The sequence below is a fragment of the Scylla paramamosain genome, unplaced genomic scaffold (assembly GCF_035594125.1).
Source record: "Scylla paramamosain isolate STU-SP2022 unplaced genomic scaffold, ASM3559412v1 Contig46, whole genome shotgun sequence".
In the NCBI taxonomy this organism is placed as follows: Eukaryota; Metazoa; Arthropoda; class Malacostraca; order Decapoda; family Portunidae; genus Scylla; species Scylla paramamosain.
The window spans coordinates 127501-153350 of NW_026973711.1; the positions used below are offsets into that span (position 1 = coordinate 127501).

General features: G+C 42.2%; 1 pseudogene; it reads left to right on the forward strand.

The window, feature by feature from the left end:
- The window catches only part of LOC135098127 (calcium-dependent secretion activator-like), a 375310-nt pseudogene that overhangs the window by 53760 nt on the left and 295700 nt on the right, over nucleotides 1-25850 (forward strand).

Sequence of the window (25850 nt, forward strand, 5' to 3'; positions counted from 1 at the left end):
ATAAAAAGGATAGAAAGCCATCAGGATAACATCTTCGTAAAGTTTTATACATTGTTACGCAAATGTCAAACATATGTTTCTCCTTAACCCTGAGCCATTTAAGTTCTTTAAGGAAAGGTGATGCACGGTCATATTTCCTGCCACCTCCCACTGCTACTTTAGCTGCAAAGTTTTGAAGTTTCTGGGCCTTACACAGAAGAGTTTCGTTTGTTGATCCCCACACTTGAATGCAGTAATATATTGTGCTTAATGCAAGTGATTGAGTAACAAGAATTCGTGTGGGTTTATCAAAACATTTACTAATTCGATTTATATACATTAATATGCCTGTCTCCTTCTTCTGTAACTCATTTAAATGAACATCAAACAACATATATTTATCAAAATACACTCCTAAATTCTTAACATGATAACTTGAAAGTATGTTCTCTCCATCAAAATGTATGGTAGTGTCAGGAGGAATCTTAGCTAGGAATTGGCGATTGCCTAGGAAAATACATTGCGTTTTACTTGGATTTAAAAGTAGGCCATTACTCAGAAAATAGCGTTTACATTGTCTTAGAGTTGTTTCAGCATCATTAATGAGTTGATGGATATTGTTAACTGTGCCTTCGTGTAATATTTGAGTATCATCCGCGTATTGCACTATGAAACCATTAACATGCTCTGACAGATCATTTACATAAATGCCGAACAATAACGGGCTAAGAATTGAGCCTTGTGGGACTCCATAGTTCACTTTCTGGTCTTTAGATATTGCCCCATTCAAGCGGACAGACATGGTTCTGTTGGTCAAATAATTATCTAACCAGAATTTACTTATGTTGAGCTTCTTGCATTTATTCAAAAGAATTTTGTGACTAACACTATCGAAAGCTTTGGATAAATCACACAAGGTTAATAGTGATATTTTTTTGTGATCCATATTATTGTATATTTTATTCGTAATGACAGTGAGAGCTGTTTCTGTTGATAGTCGAGGCCTAAAACCATGTTGGGAATTTGAAAGGAGTTTCTTGGTTTCTAAGTAGCATGCAAGTTGATGAGTAACAATTTTCTCTATTATTTTTGACACAATAGGTAACAATGATATAGGTCTGTAATTATTTACAATATTGGTATTACCGGATTTGAAAAGAGGCATGATTACTGCATGCTTCCATTGTGTGGGGTATATGCCTGTTACAAGGGAGGTGTTAATGATGCACGTCAGGTAGGCGGCAATGACATAAAGAGCATCCTGCAGGAATCGCAGTGATATACCATCAGATCCAACAGATCGGGTTTTGTTGAGGTGTTTCATTGTCAAAATAACCGTGTTAATGCTCACAGGTTCTGGTCTAAAGTGAAGTGTAGGATCAGTATTAGAGTCATTAAGATTTATTGTTGAATTACTATTGGCTCCAAGTAATTCCTGTGAACGATTATAGGTCGTCTCACCAACACTGGAGAAGAAATTGTTGAATTCTTCTGCTTTTTCCTTTACATTATCAAAGTCATAAGTGTTAGACTCATTTTTTTGACAAGGAATAATTTCCTTAACGACTTGCCATATAGAAGAGGTTTTCCCTTTACAATCTATAATCTCTTTTTTATAGTAATTAGATTTAGTTTCACTAATCTTTGACTTTACAAGATTCTTCTTTGTTTTATATACTTGTTGCAAGAAACTGTTCTGTCTGTCATCTTTGAGTCTAATTTGTGTTTCATCCCTGTCTTTGATTGCATTTCGTAACTCATCATTCATCCAGGGTGTTGGTGGTCTTTTCACAACTTTTGTCACCATCGGAGCGCACATATCCAGACAAAGGATAAAAACTTCGTTAAAAATGAAAACTTGCTTGTCAACGTCATCTGTTAAAAATATATCATTTAAACGATACACGTTATCAAGGAGGAGGGAGGAGAAGATGTCACTGGTGTAATAAGTCAGCTGTCTGAAGGTTTTGGTGACAGGGAGGCGCTTTGGTTTGCTGACTTTAACAGTAACAGAGATGAGGCTATGGTCTGCTATTACTTGGGGTATGACATTATTAGATGCAATACACTGAGGTGTGTTTGTAATGATAAGATCAAGGAGTGTAGAGGTCGAGGAAGTTATTCTTGTAGGTGTGTCTATAATTTGAGTTAGGCTGCTATTCTTAATAATCTTGCCAACTTTGTTTCCCTTCGAGAGCAGATCGTCATTAAAATCGCCTAAAATGAAAACCTTTTTGTTTTGCAGACACACCTGTTTGAAAACATCTTGAATGTATTCAAAAGACATAGCCAGCGCCTTAGGGTGACGGTACATACACCCAACTATAACTGAAGGAAATTTCTTACGTTGAACTTTAATCCAGACATCCTCCACTCCCTCCTGCTTTGGTACATCAATATTAATTAAGATAGGGTTTAAAACACTTTTTGCATATATACATGTTCCTGCTCCTCTTCCATTGTCATTTCTAAAAACCTTATAGTTAGGAAAATTTATAAAAATATCTGGAGTATGAGACGTTAACCAAGATTCACTCACGCATAAAACATCAATATTTCTCTCAATGACTAGTAATTTTACTTCGTCCAGACTAGAAAGTAATGACTGAGCATTGATGTGCTCAATGGTCAACCCATCCTTTTTTGGGTAAACAATGTGAGTATAAGCGGCGTCGCTCACTTCATGTCTAGCGGCTGTACCTTCTTCGCCAGTGTCCTATGCGCTGTATTGTCGACATAATTTTTGTTTGTGTCCTAATTGATGGCAAAGACCACATGTCAGTTTATAGTCAAATCTACACGTGGCCTGATGATGGTTAAACTCACCACAGTTGTAACATCCACGTGTGTGTTTGGTGTTTGTGCGAGTGCACGGCACTGGTTCATATGTGGTGTGACTCTCGTGAGTGTTGTACCATGTGTATGGTGTGGTGTGGTTAGGTGTGGTGTGGCTCTCATGGGTGTTCTGCCATATGTATGGTGTAGTGTGGTGTGGTCGGCTCCACCTCTGCCTGGTATTCATATTCACTAAATTCATATTTGTTAGTGTACTTCTGTTTCTATTTCTTTTATTTTGATCATGATTGAAAGCAGCTGTATTTAGTTGTTGCACTTGGAATACTGGAGTGCGTGCCGCATTGTGTGGGTGCTGTGTCGGTTGTTTTCCCAAGGCGCCAGAGGAACCACCACGCCCGTCGCTCGCACCGCGCCAACCTGCATCTGCCTGCCCCCGCCCTACTGGCGTGGTGGTGGTGGTGGTGGCGGCAGGACACGTTGCGTGGGCAGCGCGGGGACGGCGTAACTCTTCCGGTGGAGCAGTATTGGCGTGATAAGGCACTTGTTGGCCGGGAATACCACGGGCGTGATAACTACCCCGCCGTGTTGTGTGATGGAGGGTGTGTGAGGTGTGTGAGGTGTGTGAGGAGGTGGTGGGCGTGTGTGTTGCTGGCCTTGATACGTTGATGTTTGCGATGTTGTTGTTGCTTCTGTTGTTTTTGTTGATGTTTTCTGGGTTTATGTTGCTTAGGTTTCTTTTAACGTGATCCCAGTTTGAGCACATGTTAAACATAGGACACTGTTTTCTTAAGATATCCATCAGTTTTATAACTCCTAATCTATTTAACAAAGAATTTGAATCCTGTTTTAGGTCAAAGCAAAGATCATCTACCTTACCAGTGCCAAGACTGAATGAGGAAACAGTCTCTATAATATTCACACCGTTTGCCTTGCCCCACATTAGTAAATGTTCATTATACTCTTCCGTTTTTGCATGCATTTCTTCGCACATCGGTGATGGCACTATCTGGCAAACATATATGTTCATGTTGATATTTTTTTCTTTTAGATCACTAATAAGGGCACCTAGATTGTCAAGAATGATTTCTGGAGTTTGATCTTCGAGTAAATCATATGTGCCGTTATATATTACACACTCAGAGGGAACCTTCACTAATCTTTCCGCCACCCAGCTTCTCAGTAAGTCCATATTTGCCTCGGGGATAGTCTTGACCCGGCAGGAGTCCTGGAGGTCAGAGCGTAACACCCGTCGTAGGTTAGTGTCGCCGAGCAACAGACAGCTCCTAGGTGGTGGTGGTGGTGGTGATGGGCAGGCAGGGTGTACTTCCGCTGAGTGACGGCCACGTGCCCCACAACTGTGTTGCTCCAACTCCGTGACGCGCTGCTGAAGTACTTCTATGGTGTGATAAGCTGCTTTCATTTCAACATTTAATAGTTCTATTTCCATGTCCTTTGTTTCCAATTTCGCTGTAATCGTGTCGATTTTTCTAGCAATATTATTCATGTCTACACTATCTTTGCCTGGAGAGATGGGAGGCACGAGTGTGAGGTGACACGGATCCGAAGGTGTTTGCCGCACACCCAGTGACAGCCGCAAGTCTGGTATTGGGGTCAACTCAGGCCGCTGGCGGATGGGCGCGGGTGAGAGACCTTGCAGGTACCGTGACATTATGCTGTCATTGTCCGGTGTGGTGTCTGTAGGCTGTGATGGGGTGCTGCCAAGGTCCGGTGTAGCGTCAGGGTTCTGTGACAGGGTGCTGCCAGGGTCAGGCGGTGGTGTGGCGCCAGGCTGCTCCGGCAGGGTGCTGCCAGGGTCCGTTGCGGCGCCGGGGGCTGTGGCAAGGTGTCAGGCGGTGGTGTGGCGCTAGACTGGTCTGGCAGAGTGCTGTCAGGGTTCGGTGTGGCGCCAGGGTTTAGTGACAGAGTGCTGCCAGGGTCAGGCGGTGGTGTGACGCCAGACTGCTCTGGCATGACGTCGGGGTGAAGTGCCTGTTCAGCAGCGGGTGCTATGCTTTGCTTTGCAGGATCAAGAGCTGTTGTCTGCTGTAGTTTATGTATTATCATGTCAATAAGCTCATGTTTCTTCTTCCATACTTTTATCAGTCCCAACTCCCGACATCGTTTTTGTAGATCCGATACTTTGCATTGTTCTAAAAATTCTCTATATGGTAACTGGTACAAAGGTTCACCGCTGGCCTGTGTTGTCATTGTTGCCAGCGTGTATTATACAATGGCGCCTGGTTGATGCACATATAAATATATAGTACTAGGCAGCTGCGTATGTAGGCTTTATTTAGTATGAAGTGATGAGTGCTGGTTGTCAGGGTGGCGTCGTCGTTTCCTTGGTAACAATGATGTCACTTCGGTACTCAGTGCGCATGCGCCAACTGAGAAAAATTTGTCAAGGAGGGTTTTGCCCAGAACTTCAAGATTTCACAGGCGAAATATGACAGAGTCCCAAAACCCGTCACCTTCCAAACTATGCCTATACGCTCTTACGGTACTTATGTGCCTTTTGTGTTGTGCTGACGGGCTGGAGGTACATAATTAGGCCTCACAATCAGGAAAACCGAGGAGTAGGCTCAGCAGAGGTAAACAAAGCGGCCATGTTGGAGAGAGAGAGAGAGAGAGAGAGAGAAAAAATAGACAGGCAGAACAACATACAGGCCCTAATTCAAAGTGACAATTCAAATTTACAAACACCACAAAACCAAAACAATGAGCAAACAGCACCTCGGCCACGCTGCGCTGGAAGGAAGGAGTGAAGGAAGGGAACCCTCGAGGCGGTACGACGAACTCGCTCATTTTACTTGTGTCCTTGAATTCTGTGATCCCGCCACGACTCTTCTGGACAATTTGTAAAAGAAAACAGGACTTACCCGAGAAGATGTCAGGATCAAAGAAAGAGAAGAAGAGGAAAGAAAAACAAGAGGAGGAGGAGGCGGTGTAGGAGACGGAGCAAAAGGAACAGGACGAGAAGGAGAAGAGAAGAAAAAAGAAGAATCAAGAGAGGTGCTGGAATAGGAGAAGTTGGAGGAGTAGGAGAAGCAGGAGGAGGAATAGGAGGAGGAGGAGGAGGAGGAGGAGGAGGAGGAGGCAAGTGTGGACAGAAACACCTTGGCCATGTTATCCTGAAAAGGCTTAACAGAAGGGGACAGACAGATTGCTTTAATATCCGGGCAAGGAATTGGTGGAGGTGGGACTTGTGTGTGTGAGAGAGAGAGAGAGAGAGAGAGAGAGAGAGAGAGAGAGAGAAGGCATAAGTAATGACCTCCCTGGCATAGATGAGTTGTGATGAGTGTGTGTGGTATGGTGATGAGGCCTAATGTGTGTGTGTGTGTGTGTGTGTGTGTGTGTGTGTGTGTTATTTTTATGATGTTGAGGTCTTAAATTTACTTGATGTGTATGAGAAATGTGTGTGTGTGTGTGTGTGTGTGTGTGTGTGTGTGTGTGTGTGTGTGTGTGTGTGTGTGTGTATTCCCGTGAGTATAGCATGTAATCAGAACGTACTTGTGTGGCAAATCCTTCGTGATCTTTTTACCATAATTATTACGGACTAAAAGATATTATTTATGTGAGCTTATGAATTTGTTGCGTTCTTAATTTATAAGGAAATTGTTTTACTGTAAAGCTGTAATCAATAAACTACAATAACAACGACAACATAAACACTCCTCCTCCTCCTCCTCCTCCTCCTCCTCCTCCTCCTCCTCCTCCTCCTCCTACTACTACTACTACTACTACTACTCCTACTACTAATGTATGTACGTGTGTGTGTGTGTGTGTGTGTGTGTGTGAGAGAGAGAGAGAGAGAGAGAGAGAGAGAGAGAGAGAGAGAGAGAGAGAATGTGTGTAAAGGGTAAGTGACTGCGTAAAGGACGAGAGAGAGAGAGAGAGAGAGAGAGAGAGAGAGAGTGGAGTGTGTGGACGAGGAGGAGCCGTTACGAGAGGAAGTGGGAGTATCTAAGTGGTGCTGGAGGGGAAGTGGCGGGCGGATTGGGAGAGGGGAATGGGGAGAGGGAGAGGAGAGGGGAGGGACAGGTGAGATGTAGGGCATTAGCTGAAGGTGCAGGCGGAGGTGTAACTTGAAGGGAGGAGGAGGAGGAGGGGGAGGAGGCGGTGGCAAGAAGAGCCTCTGCTCCGTGACAAGTGATCATAATATCCTGCTTAAAGGTGTGGAAGCAACGTATCTTTCTCTCTCTCTCTCTCTCTCTCTCTCTCTCTCTCTCTCTCTCTCTCTCTCTCTCTCTCTCTCTCTCTCTCTCTCTCTCTCTCTCTCTCTCTGTGTGTGTGTGTGTGTGTGTGTCCAGATTATCGTGTACTTCTTTCTTGCTTGAAACTTTTTTCTCTCTCTTTTCCTCCTCCTCCTCCTCCTCCTCCTCCTGCTCTCCACTAATTACTCGCACACCTCATCGTCCTCTAATCTTACCTGGCCGAGACTGGCTTCTCTAATAACGCACTGAACCTCACCGGAATGGGAACTGAAGATACATACTGGGACAAACTTTTCCTTCATCCCTGCTACTAAGAGAGAGAGAGAGAGAGAGAGAGAGAGAGAGTAATGACATTAAGGTACAGAAGCATTATCTGACATTCCTATTAAGATACCCCAGCAAACATTAAGTCTTCCCCGCGTCTGTCTTGCGAGAAATAAAAGTGAATAATTAATATAACGCACGGGACGGTGAGTGGTAATGACATGACGGTCCTCCTCAGGTGTGTGTCGTAATGAGTTAATGGGAGTAAATACTATATGGTACGTTATGTAATAGGACTAGAAGAATAAACGAGAAGGAAGTGCATGGATCAAATACGCAGAAGAACAAGTCATGTAGCAAAAATAGAAAATAATATAATAGTAATGATAATTGTAATTATAATAATGATGATAATGATAATAGTAATAATGATAACAATAATAGTAATAATAATAATAATAATAATAGTAATAATAATAATGATAATAATAATAATAATAATAATAATAATAATAATAATAATAACAACAACAATACGTAAAATAAAATTAAACCATATTAACTAAACTATAACAGATATAGACAAAGAAACGTTTCTCTCTCTCTCTCTCTCTCTCTCTCTCTCTCTCTCTCTCTCTCTCTCTCTCTCTCTCTCTCTCTCTCTCTCTCTCTCTCTCTCTCTCTCTCTGCAGACGATGCTGTGGGAAGTCTGATGTTACTTAAGCCTAAAGGAGCCGCGAACACTGTCATTCCTTTAAGTTTGGCGGAGTAAGGTCATTCCTAAGTAATTGTGTGGGTTTGTTTATGGGGAATGCTTGCTATTTGCCGAGGTCTCGAGGTCGTCTGCGGAGGTTAATGTTGGCAGTGGGAGGAAAAGCAGACGGTGTGTTGAGTGCCTAGATAAGAGTGGCTTTAAAAGTTGTAGGTGTCAGAGATGTCGTAGGTAGTAGAAATGACAATGATTCGGTGTTTTACCTCGTCTTTATCAAGCAGGCTCTAGTGTAAGTTATTTGAGGGTTTTCAAGTATGTTTTCGTGATGGTAGTGATAGTTTAAGAAGGACTGTGCATCATTAGTGTGGGGAAAACATCGTGAGAACTCGACTGATCCCCTCGGTGGACTTTGAAAATACTAGTCGTAATAAAAGCTCAAAGAAATTAAGAATATGACCCAAAGGCAAGTTAAGATCGCATAGTCCTAGTCCTTTGACCACTAATGAGAGTATGACTTTTATTTAATTTGGATAACCCTGAATAATTCAACGGGGCGGAAATAGAACAAAAACCACTTGAAGATCTAAAATTTTCAATCACTTGCTTTATTTTTTTCCCCCTTTGATTAAGCGCTAAAAAAATCAGGTCAAAGGCACTAAAGGGAGTGAAAAGAAAGAAAGAAAAGGCTCATTAATATTGCAGCTCTTCAAAGGAAAAAAAAATGAGCAAGCGAATTAAAAGCAGTTGAATAATCTAGTTTTTGACAGTCTGCAGTGTCCTCCGAAATTATACTCTTGCGTGGACTGGAGGAGACTACAAGGGAAGGAGTGACGAGTGCTGGGAGCGGAGGAATGGAGGGGCGTTCATCTGAGGTGTGCAGCGGTGCGTGGCGTGTTACCGCAGCCCTCCTCCCTCGTGTGTGGTACTGATATCGGGCGGAAAGCTATATATTTTTTTCCCGTTGTAGCTCCTGTTGTGTGTGTGTGTGTGTGTCTATGTGTGTTTTTTTTTTTTTTCGTGTTTTCTCGTCATCCATGTTTACGTTTGACTTTCGTGTTTGTTATGATGTTGCTCCAGTTTAGTATTTTTAGTATTTATTTTATGGAAAGAGTTTATTGTTTATTCATTTATTTATTTTTAGTTTAGCGTGTTTGTTTTCTGAAGGGGGACATTGTATTTTATTGTTTTGTTTGTTAACTTATTTACGTTGGCATTATGTAGGGACGTCTTGGTGTTTGTGCATTTATTTAGTGTTTACTTTTATATATCTCGCCTTGATCTCTGGGTCCTTCACCTGTCACGTTTCGCTTCCTCACGAGTAGCTAGTGTTTCACCCGTTATTTCACTCTATTCTAGTCAGTTACGTTTCTAGAATAATATTTAAACCTCACACAATATCTATTTCCTCCCGTTAGATCTACAAGCCTCTTAAATATCATATGGTAATATTTTACTACCGTATAGTTATTTACGTTACTTCACTCGGCAGCAGAATAATTACCGCAACCTGTTGTATATGTATTGTATGCTAACTAGTATGTAGTGCGCCTTCCTCTAGCCAGCTGTTGTTTCCCAGCTGCCTCGTGTCGCTCGTAATGCCGCTGTAGTGCTCATCAGTCCTGCCCTGGGTGTCTTACCGCTGAGTCTTGAGTGAGGTGAAGGTTTTGCAGCCTCGTGTTGGCTGGCGGCCTGTGCTCTCTCATACACGCCCTTACTTACAATCCGCTGCCTCACTCATTTAGTCACTTACTCGTATGCATTCACTTACTCTGCCTCTCGCGCTACCACTCACTCAGCCAATTTCTCTCCCTCGCTCACTCACTTAGACTTTCATCCGACTGACTGTCTGACTGACGAGCTGAATATGGATGACTGACTAATTGTCTGACTGACTGACTGACTATCGTAGTAGCGGAATTGTTGTTTGATTAGAAGCTTGCTTGACTTGATAAATTACTTATTAGCTGACGAAGTGATTAACTGGATAACTAATCTGTTCAACTGGCCTGCTAAGGTGCTGATTGAATGAAGCTGCGGAACTAAGAAGCCCAACAACTGAGTAACCGGCCGACAAACTAACTAACCAGATAAATTTTAAACAAGCTAAGCTAACCTAACCTAACTAGCTGACAAACTAACAGTGAACATTGGAAAGGAAACTAAATGAATAACTATGACATTGATTAATTCATACCAGTAGTACCCAACTGACTGACTATCAAACCAGCCAACTAACAGACCTACTTACCGACTGACTGACTGACATCAAATCAAATCAGCAAACTTTACGAGTGGGAACTTGACTGACTGGCAGCGAAGTGAATGGACGGGAGAGCGAGGGAGAGTGAGGGAGTGAAGGTCATAGGCTCCACAACGCGACGCTCCTAAATTATTTCTGAATTCATGCGTTCGGATCACATGACGGCTTGCTAAACTAACTCGTCTTGTTTGCGTGCCTGAGTGAGCGGATATCAATATTTATAGAGAGGATATCAATATTTATAGTGTGTGTGTGTGTGTGTGTGTGTGTGTGTGTGTGTGGGAGTGTTTTCTTTCCTTTCTTTTCTTTTCTATACTCCGTGTGTTTATTGATCCTACGAGTTTTATTAAGTAGGAACATGTGACAGGAGAGATGTTTCTTATTTATTTTAATGTCTTCTTATTTCTCCTCCTCCTCCTCCTCCTCCTCCTCCTCCTACTCTTGAGAAATGTTCATCTTTTTTTTTACTCGAATATGACACGTTTACTCTCTCTCTCTCTCTCTCTCTCTCTCTCTCTCTCTCTCTCTCTCTCTCTCTCTCTCTCTCTCTCTCTCTCTCTCTCTCTCTCTCATCAATCTGCTAATTTTTTTTTCCCTCCTTTCGTTGCAGGAGAAACAGGAGCGCGAAGAGGAAGAGAGGAAGAAACGCCTGCAGTTGTATGTGTTTATTCTGCGCTGTGTCGCCTACCCGTTCAACGCCAAGCAGCCCACGGACATGACCAAGAGGCAGATCAAAGTCACCAAGCACCAACTGGACGTCATTCAGGGGCGCTTCCAGGTAAGGGGATCTGAAGGTGCATCCTCACTTTGTCCCTTCTTGTCTGTGAGTCTCTGCCGTCTTATGTTGTGCCGGTGTGCGTCTGTCTGTCACTCTCTCTCTCTCTCTCTCTCTCTCTCTCTCTCTCTCTCTCTCTCTCTCTCTCTCTCTCTCTCTCTCTCTCTCTCCCACACACGCGGAAGAGAGGGGGAGATTTTGTTTAAAACCATAAGACCACAAGGGAAACTGCCAGATGTGTATAGGCTCACGCTTGGCAGTTCCTGTATAAAACATTCACTCCTGTACTTACTTTGAACCTATTATTTATAGTCCTTTTCTGATTATTAAACATAAGAATCTTGTCTATATCACCCTCTCTCCTTATACCACTTATTTACTCTAGTCTAGCAAATCCCTTCTTACTCTGCGTCTCTGATGAATAGAAGTTTGAAAGCTTAAACCGTCTCTTGTAAGGGTTGTTATGTATTTCGTGTATTTTTTAGTCGGTATATCTTTAGAGATGTGCCTGTGTACTGATTATGTTTATGATATTCACTTCTCTTCGGAGTAATTCATTTAAATCTACCATGAATGAAGCAAGTCGCCATGATGCTTCTGGTGCACCGCCGCCTCCAACTCACCTCGCTTTGTTTCTCCGTAATACAAAAAAAAAAAAAAAAACAATGCTGGGCAGCTTTTCCTCCTGAGGGTATTTGGTTTATTCACTCTTTTTCATCTCTTGCATCAGGATATGGAGGTTTTCTTAACTTTTGAAACTAAATTCCACAATAGTCGTACGAAGAACCCTAAAAAAAAATTGAGAAGTAAAAAGCATCACCCCCATATTCTGTTTCAGTACCGATTTTTCATATATAAATGACAGTTCCATATAGGGCGCATCCATTCAACAGTACGTAGGGAATATGACTGAAGGAAAACCTCGTGTATCTATTTATTATTCATAACAATGAGTGAGCGAACAAATTTTAAGTGATACTATTGGCGCGTGTGGAGAACAGCAAAGACACCAAATGCAGTGGCAAGTGTTGACCTTTTCTATTCCTATTGCTGGCCTTCTAAAATAACCTGATTTATGAGATAAACACACACACACACACACACACACACACACACACACACACACACACACACACACACAGAGAGAGAGAGAGAGAGAGAGAGAGAGAGAGAGAGAGAGAGAGAGAGAGAGAGAGAGAGAGAGAGAGAGAGAGAGAGAGAGAGAGAGAGAGAGAGAGAGAGAGAGAGAGAGAGAAAAAAAAATCCCGTTCATCAAGCGAACTTTCTAAACGTGCATAAAGGGCGTGTGTCGTGTGGTCGTGCCGCCGCGTCCCGGTGACTGTGGCGGCTTGCAGGAGTGGCCGGCACAATGGCGGGGCTTAGCTGTTGCATGTGTTAGAAAGAAATTATATTCAGTGCTGGGAAACCTTGCCGCATTGCCGTGCTGTGGGAGAGAGAGAGAGAGAGAGAGAGAGAGAGAGAGAGAGAGAGAGAGAGAGATTCATTATTTCACATCAACACTCACAAAACGAAAGGTAACTCAATTCTGATTGCCTATTAACTTCTCATAGAAGGAAGGCCGAGGATAGGTGAGGAGGAGAAAGGAAGGGAGGTGTCAAGGAGAACAGCAGAGATGCCTTGAACGTCCCTGGGAGGGTTGATTCCCACTGCACAGCCCTGCGGCGGCTGCGGCTGCGTCATCCAGGCCAGCTTCCCAGACACTTGTACTCGTAGGTTGCCACGGTGAAGCCTGGAGTAGCAGTCCGCGCCGCTGCCACCACCACCACCACAACCACCACCATTATCTTCACTCATTCCCCATGCCTCCACTCACAAACTCTCTCTCTCTCTCTCTCTCTCTCTCTCTCTCTCTCTCTCTCTCTCTCTCTCTCTCTCTCTCTCTCTCTCTCTCTCTCATTATTAGAAGGGAGTGCCGCCAGTGGCCGGGGATCGTAATTCTCGCGTCTCTCGGGGCGTCGTCACAGTTTTATCACAAAGTGGTGGCGGCGGCAGTGTTCCCTCCCCTCCGCCTCGCACCGCACGAAGGAGAGCAAGTGTTATCGCTCTATCTTATCACTTTTCTCCCTCCAGGGTTTGTCATGTTTTCCTCGTCCCAAAGGCTCTTATTCAGGAACGTTTTGGTCTCTCACCACTATTTTTAAAGGCCGCGGAGATGATCAGCTGGGTTCTCAAGAGTGCTTCTCTTGTTGATAATGTAGAAATATTATTAACCTGTCACTAGAATCATGTAACTCATGTAACTTCAACTAAATCGTTTTGAATATAGTGGAGGTGCGGCGCGTGAGTGTTTCAGAACATGGCCTTGTATTGCTAGAAAGTTCCACGTCTTTCCGCTTAACTCCCACGCCCTCATTTTCCTCACTGGGAAGTTATTCATCAGTGAATTTTTATCCCGTCATGCTAGTCATGCTATGATCTTTTTCCCTTCCTTTCATTCTCTTCCTTTCAATATCCAATAAGAATAGAAATAAGAAGCTTTAGGTGTCAGTGAGAGGAGAAGGAGGAGGACTAAGAGAAGGAGGAAGAGACAGAGGGGGGAAATTTGATGAGTTAGGGGAAGCTATTGTCGGCAAGTCCCATATTCTCTTATTTTCCCTCTTCCCTTTCTTCTGGCCGCCGCCCACATCCCCGAGCCGCCTGTGCCGCTATCACAGCTCCCCGCCACATCATTTCTGTGTGACGGGATCCCACTACGCGTCTCCTGTCCCCGATACTTGTTGACGACTGGAAATTGCGAGATAGGTACACATGTCACCAGCTGTACAGGGAGGGGCGGGATGACAAGGGGCGAGATAGCGTGAGAGAGAGAGAGAGAGAGAGAGAGAGAGAGAGAGAGAGAGAGAGAGAGAGAGAGAGAGAGAGAGAGAGAGAGAGAGAGAGAGAGAGAGAGAGAGAGAGAGAGAGACTTGTGAAGGGAAAGACAGTGTGTGGGTATACTCGTATTTAGTGATGGGAAAATGAGAGGGTGTAGAGGATACGTCGCGTGAGACTCTCAAAGAAGAGAGGATTGAAAAGGTGAAAGATAGACTGATGAAGACAGTCTGGCGGGGCGACCTGAAAATTATGACCCTCACTTCTTTTTCTTTTTAACTTACGTTACTTATTTCTGATATTATGTTTAAATTATATTTTGGAAAAGCTCTTGACTTTTCTAAACAAAGGACGTGAGTTATGTTTTCGTTTGCACGTAGACTATTAAAATAAAATTTTCGCCATTCATTGCTGGAGTTGATGGTGTGCCGTCGTTTGGGTGGCTTTGTTTTGCAGAAGTTGATAAGTTTAGTTTATTTTTCTAACTATTCTAGGGAACAAGTTGCCTTACTATGTACATATTCCACAAATGATTCCATTCATTCCCCCCAGATATGTGAGGAAAGTTTCCTGCTGTGCCCTTACGGACTGCAAGAAGTCTCGATATTGATAAAAACCTCTGCTTCCTTTGAGGACTTTCCGTATTAGTGGAAGCTCCGGAACTGTAGGAAGGAGGTAAAAAAAGGGCAGGAAGGCATAACGATTCCATGAACTTCTTCGCCGCAGATGTAGTGAAGTGAAACCCTTGATCTCAGGTTTCTCTCACTCACACACACACACACACACACACACACACACACACACACAGCAGAAAGATGGTATTTATCTCACACTAGAAGCTTGGAGTCATGTGAAGGTCTTTTTAACCATGGATCACGGAACTCTCTGAAAGAAACTGGAATTCATTGACAGCAAACACGTGCGAGTGGAGACAATTGCGAAATGTCTGTCAGCGATAATGTTCTTAGCACAGAAAAGTGATGTACTAGGTAACAGTGTAATCGCATAATTATTGTAGTGTTAATGCTGGAGTGGTGAAAATTACTAGTAGGAAGTGATACATCAGTAAAGAGTCTTTTGGTGAGGGAATGTTACGTGGTACACAGTGTTGGAGGAATGAAGGGTTGATAGGAGACTGAGACGTGTTGGAAATATGAGATAATCAAGGAGTATACGACTGTAACCTTCCTTTCAACAATGGTGATGAGATTAAGAAAGAAAAAATTAGAAAAAGGGAAGGAAAAAAAATGAGCGATGGAAAATTAATAGGAATGAATAAAAAGAAAGACTAAATACATGTAGGAGTTAAGGAAGCTGGAGAATTATAGCAGGAGGGGGAGAAAATTTGGCTCAAGAGGATGAGCGAGAAAGGATGAAGGAAAAGAAGGTGAAGTACCTTTGGAGGTTATGAAGGCTGGGCGTGACGGAAGAGTGCTGCGAAAGGAGAAAAAACGGTAAACATGAAGGAAAAAGAAGAGCACCAAGAAGACACACAGGCAGACAGTCAGGGAGGAGGGACAGAAGCCAACTAGTCAACTAGTGACATGCACCCCACACACACACACACATACACAACCAATAGTATGCACGTCCACTATGATTTGTTGCTCTTGTTGTTAATGTAACAATTTTTCTTCGGTCCATCCACGCACGAGATATACGAGCTGTTGTTGTTGCTGTTTTTGTTGTTGTAGGTCGTGGTGATGGTGGTGGTGGTGATAGTAGTGGTGGCGGTGGCAGGACAGGCGAACCGAGCTTCTTTTGGGATTAACTCATTTCTGTGGCTTTGTGTGTGCCAGTATTTTTCCCCCGCCATCTGTCTTTATTGTGTTGACTCACTTTACTAACTGTTTTTTTTTTGTTTTTTTCTTCTACGTGAGATTGGTGGCTTTCGTGTTTGCTTCTACACAGTTTTGTTTTCCACATGAAGGTTCCGTCAGCCAGTACCACCACCAGCATAACCTCATTCCTTGCCGTTCTCGCCCTTTTGTGCAGCACCTCTCCAGTGTTCCCAATTGCCACTGCCCTATTCTTCCTTTCTCGTTTCCTCTCCTTTCTCTCCTCCACTTCCCCCTTGCCATAAATTGCTCCTCCCATCTCGTTTTCTCTATCATCACCTTTCTCTTTCCATAACATCTCCCACACTTTCTTTTTATTCCCTTTTCTTCCCTTCCTCAGTCATCAGTGCTCTCTCCTACGTTATTCTATCCTCCCCATCTTTGTTTCAGTCTTTCCTGCCTTCCTCTCCCTCCTGTCTCTCGTTCCATAGACAGTAATGGCCTTTTAGTTGTTGCCCGCGTTGGATTAAAATCAGCCAGTCTCTCAGGCAGTCAGTCAATCAATGCATTCTTTCATCATAGCCTTGTTCCTTTGTGCCTCCATTTCTTTACCTTATTTTTTTCTTTTCCTCTTCTGTTTTGTCCATCAGTTCTCTCTCTCTCTCTCTCTCTCTCTCTCTCTCTCTCTCTCTCTCTCTCTCTCTCTCTCTCTCTCTCTCTCTCTCTCTCTCTCTCTCTCTCTCCACTAACGCCCGTCAGCAGCCTCTCTCACCACTGTTATTAATGATCCATTCGCCGATAATTGACTTGCAACATTCCTAGTCTCGGGTAATCATTGCCACCTACATCCCCAGTCTCACCCCTGTACGTGCTGGGGCGCAGGGCGAGGGAGTGAGGACGCGTTGAGAGGAAGGGAAGGAAGGCTGGTGTGCAGGGAAGGGAGGAGGGGCATGTTGGGAGTGTGGTGTAGTGGGATTGTATTTGGTGTATTGTGGTGTGATTAGGAGCTGGGTTGGTTGTTTGGTTGGTTTTGTTTTTAGGGCGTTGGGTGGTTACTCTTCTTTTTCTTGTTTTTTTCTTTCTTTTTCTTTTTTTTTTCATTTCTTTTTTTCATTCCCCTTTTCGTGTTTTTTACATTTTTTTTTCGTTTGTGTCGTCGTCGTCGTCGTCCTCCTCCTCCTCCTCCTCCTCCTCCTCCTCCTCCTCCTCCTCCTCCTCCTCCTCCTCCTCCTCCTCCTCCTCCTCCTCCTCCTCCTCCTCCTGCTTTTTCCCTCCCCTAAGTTGCACATTATAACATAGTCCCTGTGCTCTAATATACTCCAGGCTTTGGTACTAAAAGGTCCGATATATTAATCACAGGGAATTAAAGAGCTGTTACATTAATGACCTGGTCTCCCCGTCAAAAATAAGTAATGAGCGGAGACAAGCTTAACGACTCTACAGAAGATGGATGTTCTCACTCCTCCACCTAATTCCTTACTTTACATTATTACTAGAGAAAGTGATTTGCGAATAACATGTTACAGGAGAAGGAATGTGTACGTGCCTTTGATAGGGTAGCTTTTTTTTCATTAGTGTCTTAGTAACTGTGATTTATTTGATTTGAGCAGTGTCAGCAGTGTCTGAGTCAAAGGATGCACGAGAAACCTCCAAATAGTCGTGGCAGTGTTTCTCCCATTCCTGCCAGCCACATCTCAAGGGCGCAGAGTGAATGACTTTTTTCCCTCTACGCGAGATTGTTACCATTCGTGTTTGCTTCTACACTTTTTTTCCATATAAATATTCCGTCCGCCTGTACCAACTCCACAACCTTATTTCTTCCCACTCGCACTATTTACGTGCAGCATCTCTCCAGTGTTCCAAGTTCTCACTACCCTCTTCCTTCTCTTTCGTCAGCAGTATCAGAGTCCACGGAAACACGAAATATCTCGAAATGATCATTGTAGGCACCGATAAGTCGTCTCCAGCAGCAGGTGATCTGTTGCACTGATCTAGCCTGTGTCGAGGAAAGACGACCTCTTCGATTTTTATTGATGATGCAGAGATACTTGTAAAAAATGCGAACAATTCCTCGGTCTCGGTTCCTCACATAATATCATGCACATTGGTATAAAAGTACTCACATATGTTACCTATAATACTTAAAGGTAACATATACAATCAACTTGGTGCTATGACATTCATTTTCTACTATAATAATGATATTTACCTTCGGTCACCCGCCTGTGTGTGTGTGTGTGTGTGTGTGTGTGTGTGTGTGTGTGTGTGTGTGTGTGTGTGTGTGTGTGGCTGCGTCGGGAATGTGGGTGACGCTTGCAGCCTACAAGCCCTTCTAACAAATGAGCATCGACTCGGATCTGTATATTTCACATGGGAATTCATGCGAATAATAAATCACTGAACATTTCATTTTAAAGAAATAATAATATAGGGCACATACACATTAAAGTTCCTCTTTCTTTCCTGCCAGCCACATCTCAAGGGAGCGGAGGGTAGAGGACAGTTGCCTTTGTTCTCCAATTTCTCTTACATTAGATTAGACGGCTAGGTTTATAACAAACAAACACATGAGGGTTAACACACGAGGGCAAAAACTCTGTAGATCCCCAAATGGCTGAGCCAGCCACGATTCAAAGTTCTAGTGGGTGATGAGGAGCCTTTGCCTTCACTATCCTATGTCTCTTGCTTTTGATTAGACAGTATAACTTATGACAGTTTTGCAGGGGCTAACACTCTCTCTCTCTCTCTCTCTCTCTCTCTCTCTCTCTCTCTCTCTCTCTCTCTCTCTCTCTCTCTCTCTCTCTCTCCCCGTATCTTTTTTTTTTTTTTTTTTTTTTTTTTTTTTTTTTTTTTTTTGTGTGTGTGTGTGTGTGCGTGTTTCCGGGAGGTCTGCGTCGTTCAGACATCAACACCACACATGAAGAAGCTCTTAACTTTGGAAACAGAACAGTCATCTAAGACACGCTTTTTCTATTACGCGAAACTTGCTCCCTTTAACCTTCCTTCCTTTCTTCTTTCTTGGTGTGGTGTGTTCCTTTTGTGCATCAGGAAAAATATTTAGTCTCAATAAAACGCAATCAGAAAAGATTACAATGATTAGAAACTTCTTCACACTGACTGCCAGCATCACGTCAACCTTGAGTATTTACGTAACTGTCTGTATTTCTCATGTTTTTTTTTTTTTTTTCTCGAGGGACGATCTGATTTCAACCACCGGCACTCCCACGTTCTATTCCAACTAATGTAACTTTCTGACAGTAACTCGCTAAATTTTATGACTCCTTTCTTCCTTTATATCCACATTTGTCCTTCTATCGCGAAATACGGCCCCGTGAGATTTATAAAGTTTTGATTCTTTCCTCTTAGAATCTATCGCTGTTAGTTTCGTTTATATCCATTCGTCGAGAGAGAGAGAGAGAGAGAGAGAGAGAGAGAGAGAGAGAGAGAGAGAAGGGGGAGCGGGAATCACATGCACCACAGTTTCGAGGTTTATAAAGCTGTACGAAACACTTTTACCGTCACTTTTACCATCGTGACGATGTGAGTCTGACCACAGCACGGCGAAAGGGAGGCAGCAGTTTTGTGGTGGAAGGGAGAGTGAAGGGATAGAGTGATGGCCACAGGGAGATGAAGACGGGATGAGAGAATGAATGGGCGACTACTGTGTAATGAGAGAGAGAGAGAGAGAGAGAGAGAGAGAGAGAGAGAGAGAAGGGGGTGAAAAAAAGCATGATAGTCTCTTGTAATATAAAACTGTCTAGCTTTTTTTATCATTTACATAATAAAGAGTATATTCTGAGAACATTGACAAAAAAAATTGAGATAACTTTTTCAAACCATCTTAGAACTAAAAAAATTGCCTTCTACTAAGAAATTAAGGGATATAAAAAGAATAAGTGAAGCAGAGAGAGAGAGAGAGAGAGAGAGAGAGAGAGAGAGAGAGAGAGAAAGAGAGAGAGAGAGAATAATTACACAGAGAGAAGTAAAAATAGTGTACCTATGAAGCGCTGGTCTCCACTCGTGATAAAAAAGAAAAAGTTAGATTTCCTCGCCTCGTCTCCTGGCACTAGTCACCGAGGAGGGAAGGCGTGCCGCTGACCGAGCACTGGGTAATGAGAGATGGCTGTTTTATAAGCTGCTGCTGCTGCTGCTGCTGCTGCTACTACCACTACTACTACTACTACTACTACTACTACTACTACTACTACTACTACTACTACTACTACTACTACTACTACCACCACCACCACCACAATGAGAGCTCAAACAAAATGGTCTGTACACCACCCACGGACAGCAGTTTTCGTATTTGGGTTATTGAGGCTCTGATCAGTTATAATGGCGGTGCATATTCCTTTAATAAATCTCTGGCGGCGGGATCGATGAGTATTGCAGCGTGCTAATTATTCAGTCTTTGTACGTACGTGTAATTATGGAAATACCTGGACGCTCGCTAATTAAATATGCATTTCCGAGTTTTCCAATGTGTTGATGATTGCGTCACCCGCTGCACTGTCTCAGGGTCCAGAGGGAGGCAGGACAGCAGTGGACCAATTAGGACTCGTGACCAGGACGTTTTTTGAAATGATATACAGTTTTGCATCTCTCGTCCTGTGTTGTGCCTCCATTTTTTTCCCTATATTTCCTTTTCTCTCTCTCTCTCTCTCTCTCTCTCTCTCTCTCTCTCTCTCTCTCTCTCTCTCTCTCTCTCTCTCTCGTATCCATGAAGTAAAAACTTGAGCATCCGAACCATATTCTCACACATCTAAGCGATTTATGTCAATAATTACTATTAGCAGACTCTTTCGGACGTCATTGCTGTTTCGAAGTGTGCTAACTTGTTTTCATGATTATAGATTATGCATTTTAACGAAGATTTTGTATAACTAATGTGAAAATACCGATGAGAAACCAACTGAGTATCTTTGTGGTCTTGGAAAACTATATATATATATATATATATATATATATATATATATATATATATATATATATATATATATATATATATATATATATATATATATGTTAAAGGGGCACTGGTCAAGGGCAACAAAAAGTGCGAAAAATAGATCTACTTAGATTGCCAGTCCTCAAAGAGAGGTCCAAAAGAAGTTAAAGAACCATCCAAAATTAAAGGATAAGTTATGTGAGAAAACGAAGTGATTATGAATACAGACAGACCTTAGTTGTTGATACCTGAACTCGCCTCGCTCTGGGTTGTGCAGCAGTAATGACCGGTCAGTCATAGTGGTGCGGTATCCACACCACTATACATCAGCCGAGGGTGATGTAAAGATCGTCAAGAAGTTTCTGGTGCGGAAAGGCAGGATGGATATCATAATGCAGGAGGGGGTTCTAAGGGGAGGGAGAGGATGATGCATAAGCCTCGCTGACGGACAAGAAAAAAAAGGTGAAGTAGGAACAATACGATGCAGTTTTTTTTTTTTTCTTGTTTCTTTTATTGTTGTCATGACCATCAAATGCAAAGAGAAACACGCCACCGTTGCCACTATTATTATTATTAGTAGTAGTAGTAGTAGTAGTAGTAGTAGTAGTAGTAGTAGTAGTAGTAGCAGCAGCAGCAGCAGCAGCAGCAGTAGTGGTAATTTTCAATGGAATGTAGGGCAAGTAGCAAATTTTAACACGCAAAGCAAATATTACTGAGACAATCCTCCTGTCACGTTTGTTTAATTGACTTGATAATTGGATTCCGCGGCGTGTGAATGTGTCAACTAAAGCTTTTTTTCTTTACCTGGCTGTGTGTGTGTGTGTGTGTGTGTGTGTGTGTGTGTGTGTGTGTGTGTGTGTGTGTGTGTGTGTGTGTGTGTGTGTGTGTGTGTGTGTGTGTGTGTGTGTGTTTATAGGCAGGGTCTCTCTCTCTCTCTCTCTCTCTCTCTCTCTCTCTCTCTCTCTCTCTCTCTCTCTCTCTCTCTCTCTCTCTCTCTCTCTCTCTCTCTCTCTCTCTCTCTCTCTCTCTCTCTCTCTCTCTCTCTGTCTCTCTCTCTCTCTCTCTCTAAGAATTAGTTGGATTTCTTTTTGTTGATCTCAGCAGTGTCGAAGCGACGCTGGAAGGAGAAAACTTCTCTCGTCCTGGCGCTTCTTCTCTTCACCTGTTAACTTATTTTTCATCAAGATCTGTACAGTGCAAACTAGTTAATCGCCCATTTTTCCCGTTATTTCTTTTTCGTGATGTTGTTAAGTTATGGTGAGTCTTGCATCCGTGCTTGTTTCCCGCTGTCGATGCAGTCCGGTGTATGCATCCCCCAGGAGGAACCCAGGCGCTCGCCCACGCCCACGTACTTTGATTTACGGCGAAAGTTTAAGCTTTGTGTTTGGATGACAGCCCCTGTCTAGACTGTGTGCTAGGACGAAGAGAGAGAGAGAGAGAGAGAGAGAAGAGAGAGAGAGAGAGAGAGAGAGAGAGAGAGAGAGAGAGAATATTTTTGTCGCATCTCAGAAGAAACGCTTCTCTATTCCTGTTATTATTGTTGTAATACTTATCGCCTCTCATGGAGGTAAGACGTAAAGTACAGCATCGAAAAACTATATCTGAACTCACCTCTTCTCTTTGTCTTCAGCTGTAACCCATTACTTTATGGGATTGGTGTTTCTTGCAAGCCTTTTCCAATTTTCCTGTTTTGCGTATCCTGCTCCCTTGAAAAACCACATCATAGCTGTTACATAGATTTTTTTTTAATATATATATATATATATATATATATATATATATATATATATATATATATATATATATATATATATATATATATATATATATATATATATATAAAGTGAACCCCTGTCATTGTCCCTTCATCATTGAGGTGTTTCCTTTCCTGTCACAGTTTCATGCTTTGAAAGATCTGACCAGAATAGGTAACACCATTCCATGTATGTTGAAAAGAGACCAAGCATGTGCAGTACGCCGTGCTCTTTATGTGGACGGTGTGCTGCTGATCAGATCCATCATCAAACAGCAATAAGTGGTTACTGAAATATAAACCAATAAATGTAAAGTGATATGCATATTATAATAATAGTACTGAATATAGTTATACATTGTAGATTAATTGATTAATGAATTATAGAACAAAAAAGAATTTTCATGCCATCACTAGTGACCTCAGGATTAGTTCATATTGTTGACCTGGAGGTCAGAAAAGCTAATATGTGATGGGGTTTCACTACACTTACCTTGGGAGAACAGAACTCCAGAAGTGATTCCACAAATCAACTTGCTAGATCTCATTTAGAATATGCCGCTTAATTCTGGTCATCTCGTCTCGTAAAAGATGAATCTAAATTGGAATTAATTCAAGGAAAAGCTACAACATAAAATTATTGCTCTATGTAATATATTTTACGAAGAAAACCCCAGGAAACCTGAACATATTTTCTTTAAATAATCATAGTCTGTGAAGACTGTGATTATTTAAAGACTAAAAGACAACAGTTTTAATCTCTTGAACCCTATTCCCTGATTATAACAAGGTAGAATGGTTTAAAATTTGCTGATGAAGCCGCCTCTCCTTTTTTCCCTTCAAAGCATGTTCTGGCAGGCAGCAGTACGAGTGATTCAGCTCTCCTTTTTTTTTACATTCTTTTCATTATTTATGTGCTTTTCCCTTGGCACCTTTGCAATTGTATTCACGTACCTCCATAAAACAGTAAAGTAGACTTCTGTCCCGAGAGAATGCCTTCTGTACGAAAGAGTACTTGGCAACACGTCACAGCTTAGGAAACGATGGGGAGTTTTAATTTTCGTTTCCTTAGTAAAGCTGTGCGACAAGAACCTCGCTACATCCCGTAATGTTAAGTGCTTGCCATCCTTCATGAACATTGTACATCACGTCTCACTCTTACCCGGGAAGCGACAGACGGTGGCTTACACACCTTAAAAAGATGGAGCAGAAGAAAGGGGAGGGAGAAAAGCGTAAAACATTCGAGAGAAGGGAATTCTTGGTATTATAGTCACGCTGGAAGCATTGTGTCACCAAACAGGTTATGCTTATGAAACACAGCAATGTCAGCAGTTAATACGCAAACCGACGTTGGAATAGCAGATTATGAGGTTGGGATAATACAAAGGCTTGGTGGGGAACTAGCAGGGATATGATGGGGAGTACGAGTATTAAGGGTGCGAGAAAGGAATTGTCGTGTGAAGAGGCTTTGGAGGCAGTGATGAGTGAAGAGGGGGTAGGAGGGAGAGGCGAAGACTGAAAGTAGATAGTATTGACCGTTATTCCTTGTGCCCCCGTCTGTCTCAACACACTTTTGTAGACACTTACTTGTTGCGACAGGGACAGCAGAAAGAGTGACTACCGGGAAGTGTTGCAGCAAAAATCACGAACTTTTACATTCCCAACAAGTGAGAGGCATAGTATCCTCACCTGCCGCTGACTTATCTAGAAATAAAACAGGATGTGTAAAATGTCTTTTTTTTATATTTTATTTTAAAAGGTGCTGAAGCTTAATTTGGTAAAGTTAATAGGCTAAGAAGGTAGATTTGAGATCGTCTTACAAACTTTAACTCTCCGGCCCGCCCGTGTTGCCTTTCAAAAGCTGGGTAGGGAAGTGTTGGAGACGCAGAGGTGAGAGGGAGTGTTACAGGGGAAGGGATGGTAGAGTGGTGGTGCGTCACCAGTGGCAACAGTGGAAGAGGTTTGGTGTTGACTGATGACTGTGTGGGTAGCGGTGAAGGGAAAACATAGAGGACGGGGGGGAGTTTTCAACGAATGTCAGCATAATGTATCGAATCCTTCTTCCTCGTTGTTGTTGCTGTTGTTGTTGTTGTTGTTGTTGTTGTTTTTGTTGTTGTTGTTGTTGTTATTACTATTATTATTATTATTATTATTATTATTATTATTATTATTATTATTATTATTATAATGGTAATAATAATAATAATAATAATAATAATAATAATAATAATAATAATAATAATAATGATAATAATAATATTAATATAGTAGTAGTAGTAGCAGCAGCAACAGGGTTGGCATTACATATCAAAATTTAGTTCCATATCATATTGATAATTAAGGTTTATTAAGGTTGGCATTAAAAAACCCACCCCCATAAAAAGAAAAAAAAAATGCCTGTTTTTTTTTTTTTTTCCTATATTTAACACCAAAATTTAGTTCTATATCATAATGATAAATAAGTTTTATATATGTACATATACATAAATAATGTAAAAGTAGTCAAGTCTGAACCGATCATTTCCTGTAAAGCACAAGTTAACACAGGTTTTGTCCAACTGGATCAACCTGTATTAGCATGAACTAAACAAGTGTCTGATCTTCATTAAAAGAGTGTCGAAATCTTTCAAGGTCTATCTCCCCTTTTAACTTCTGGCACTTAGTCAAAAATATCTCCAATAACTTTGTGTCTTCATCTTTCCTTCCTTTATTTCAATCTGATGGCACCACTGCCATCTCATTTATTTCTAAAGCTGAACTCTTCACTCAAACCTTTGCTAAAAAACCCACCTTTGATAATTCAGGGCTTCTTCCTTCCTCTCCTCCACCCTCTGACTACTTCACGCTACCTATTAAAATTCTTCACAATGATGTTTTCCATGCCCTCGCTGACCTTAACCCTCAGAAAGCTTACAAACCTGATGGGATCCCTTCCATTGTTCTTCGAAACTATGCCTCTGTGCTTGCACCTTGCCTAGTCAAACCCTTCCAACTCTGTCTATCAACATCTACCTTTCCTAGTCAAACTCTTCCAACTCTGTCTGTCAACATCTACCTTTCTTTCTTGCTGGAAGTTTGCCTAAATCCATCCTGTTCCTAAAAAGGATCACTATTTTAATCCGTCAAAACCACAGTCCTATTGCTTTAATTTCCTGCCTGACTAAAGGTTTGAATCTATCCTCAACAGGAAGATTCTTAAACATCTATCACTTCACAACCTTCTATCTGATCGCTAGTATGAGTTCCATCAAGGCTGCTCTACTGGTGCTTTTCTGGTTTTCCTTACTGAGTCTTGGTCATCCTCTTTTAGGGATTTTGACGAAACTTTTCCTGTTGGCTTAGGCATATCAAAAGCACAAAGCTTTGATTTCTAAACTGCTCCCCTGTGGCTTCTATCCTTCTCTCTGTAACTTCATCTCAAGTTTGCTTTTTAACCGTTCTATTTCTGCTGTGGTAGACGATCACTGTGTTTCTTCTAAATCTATTAATAGTGGCGTTCCTCAGGGTTCTGTCTTGTCACCCACTCTCTTCCTATT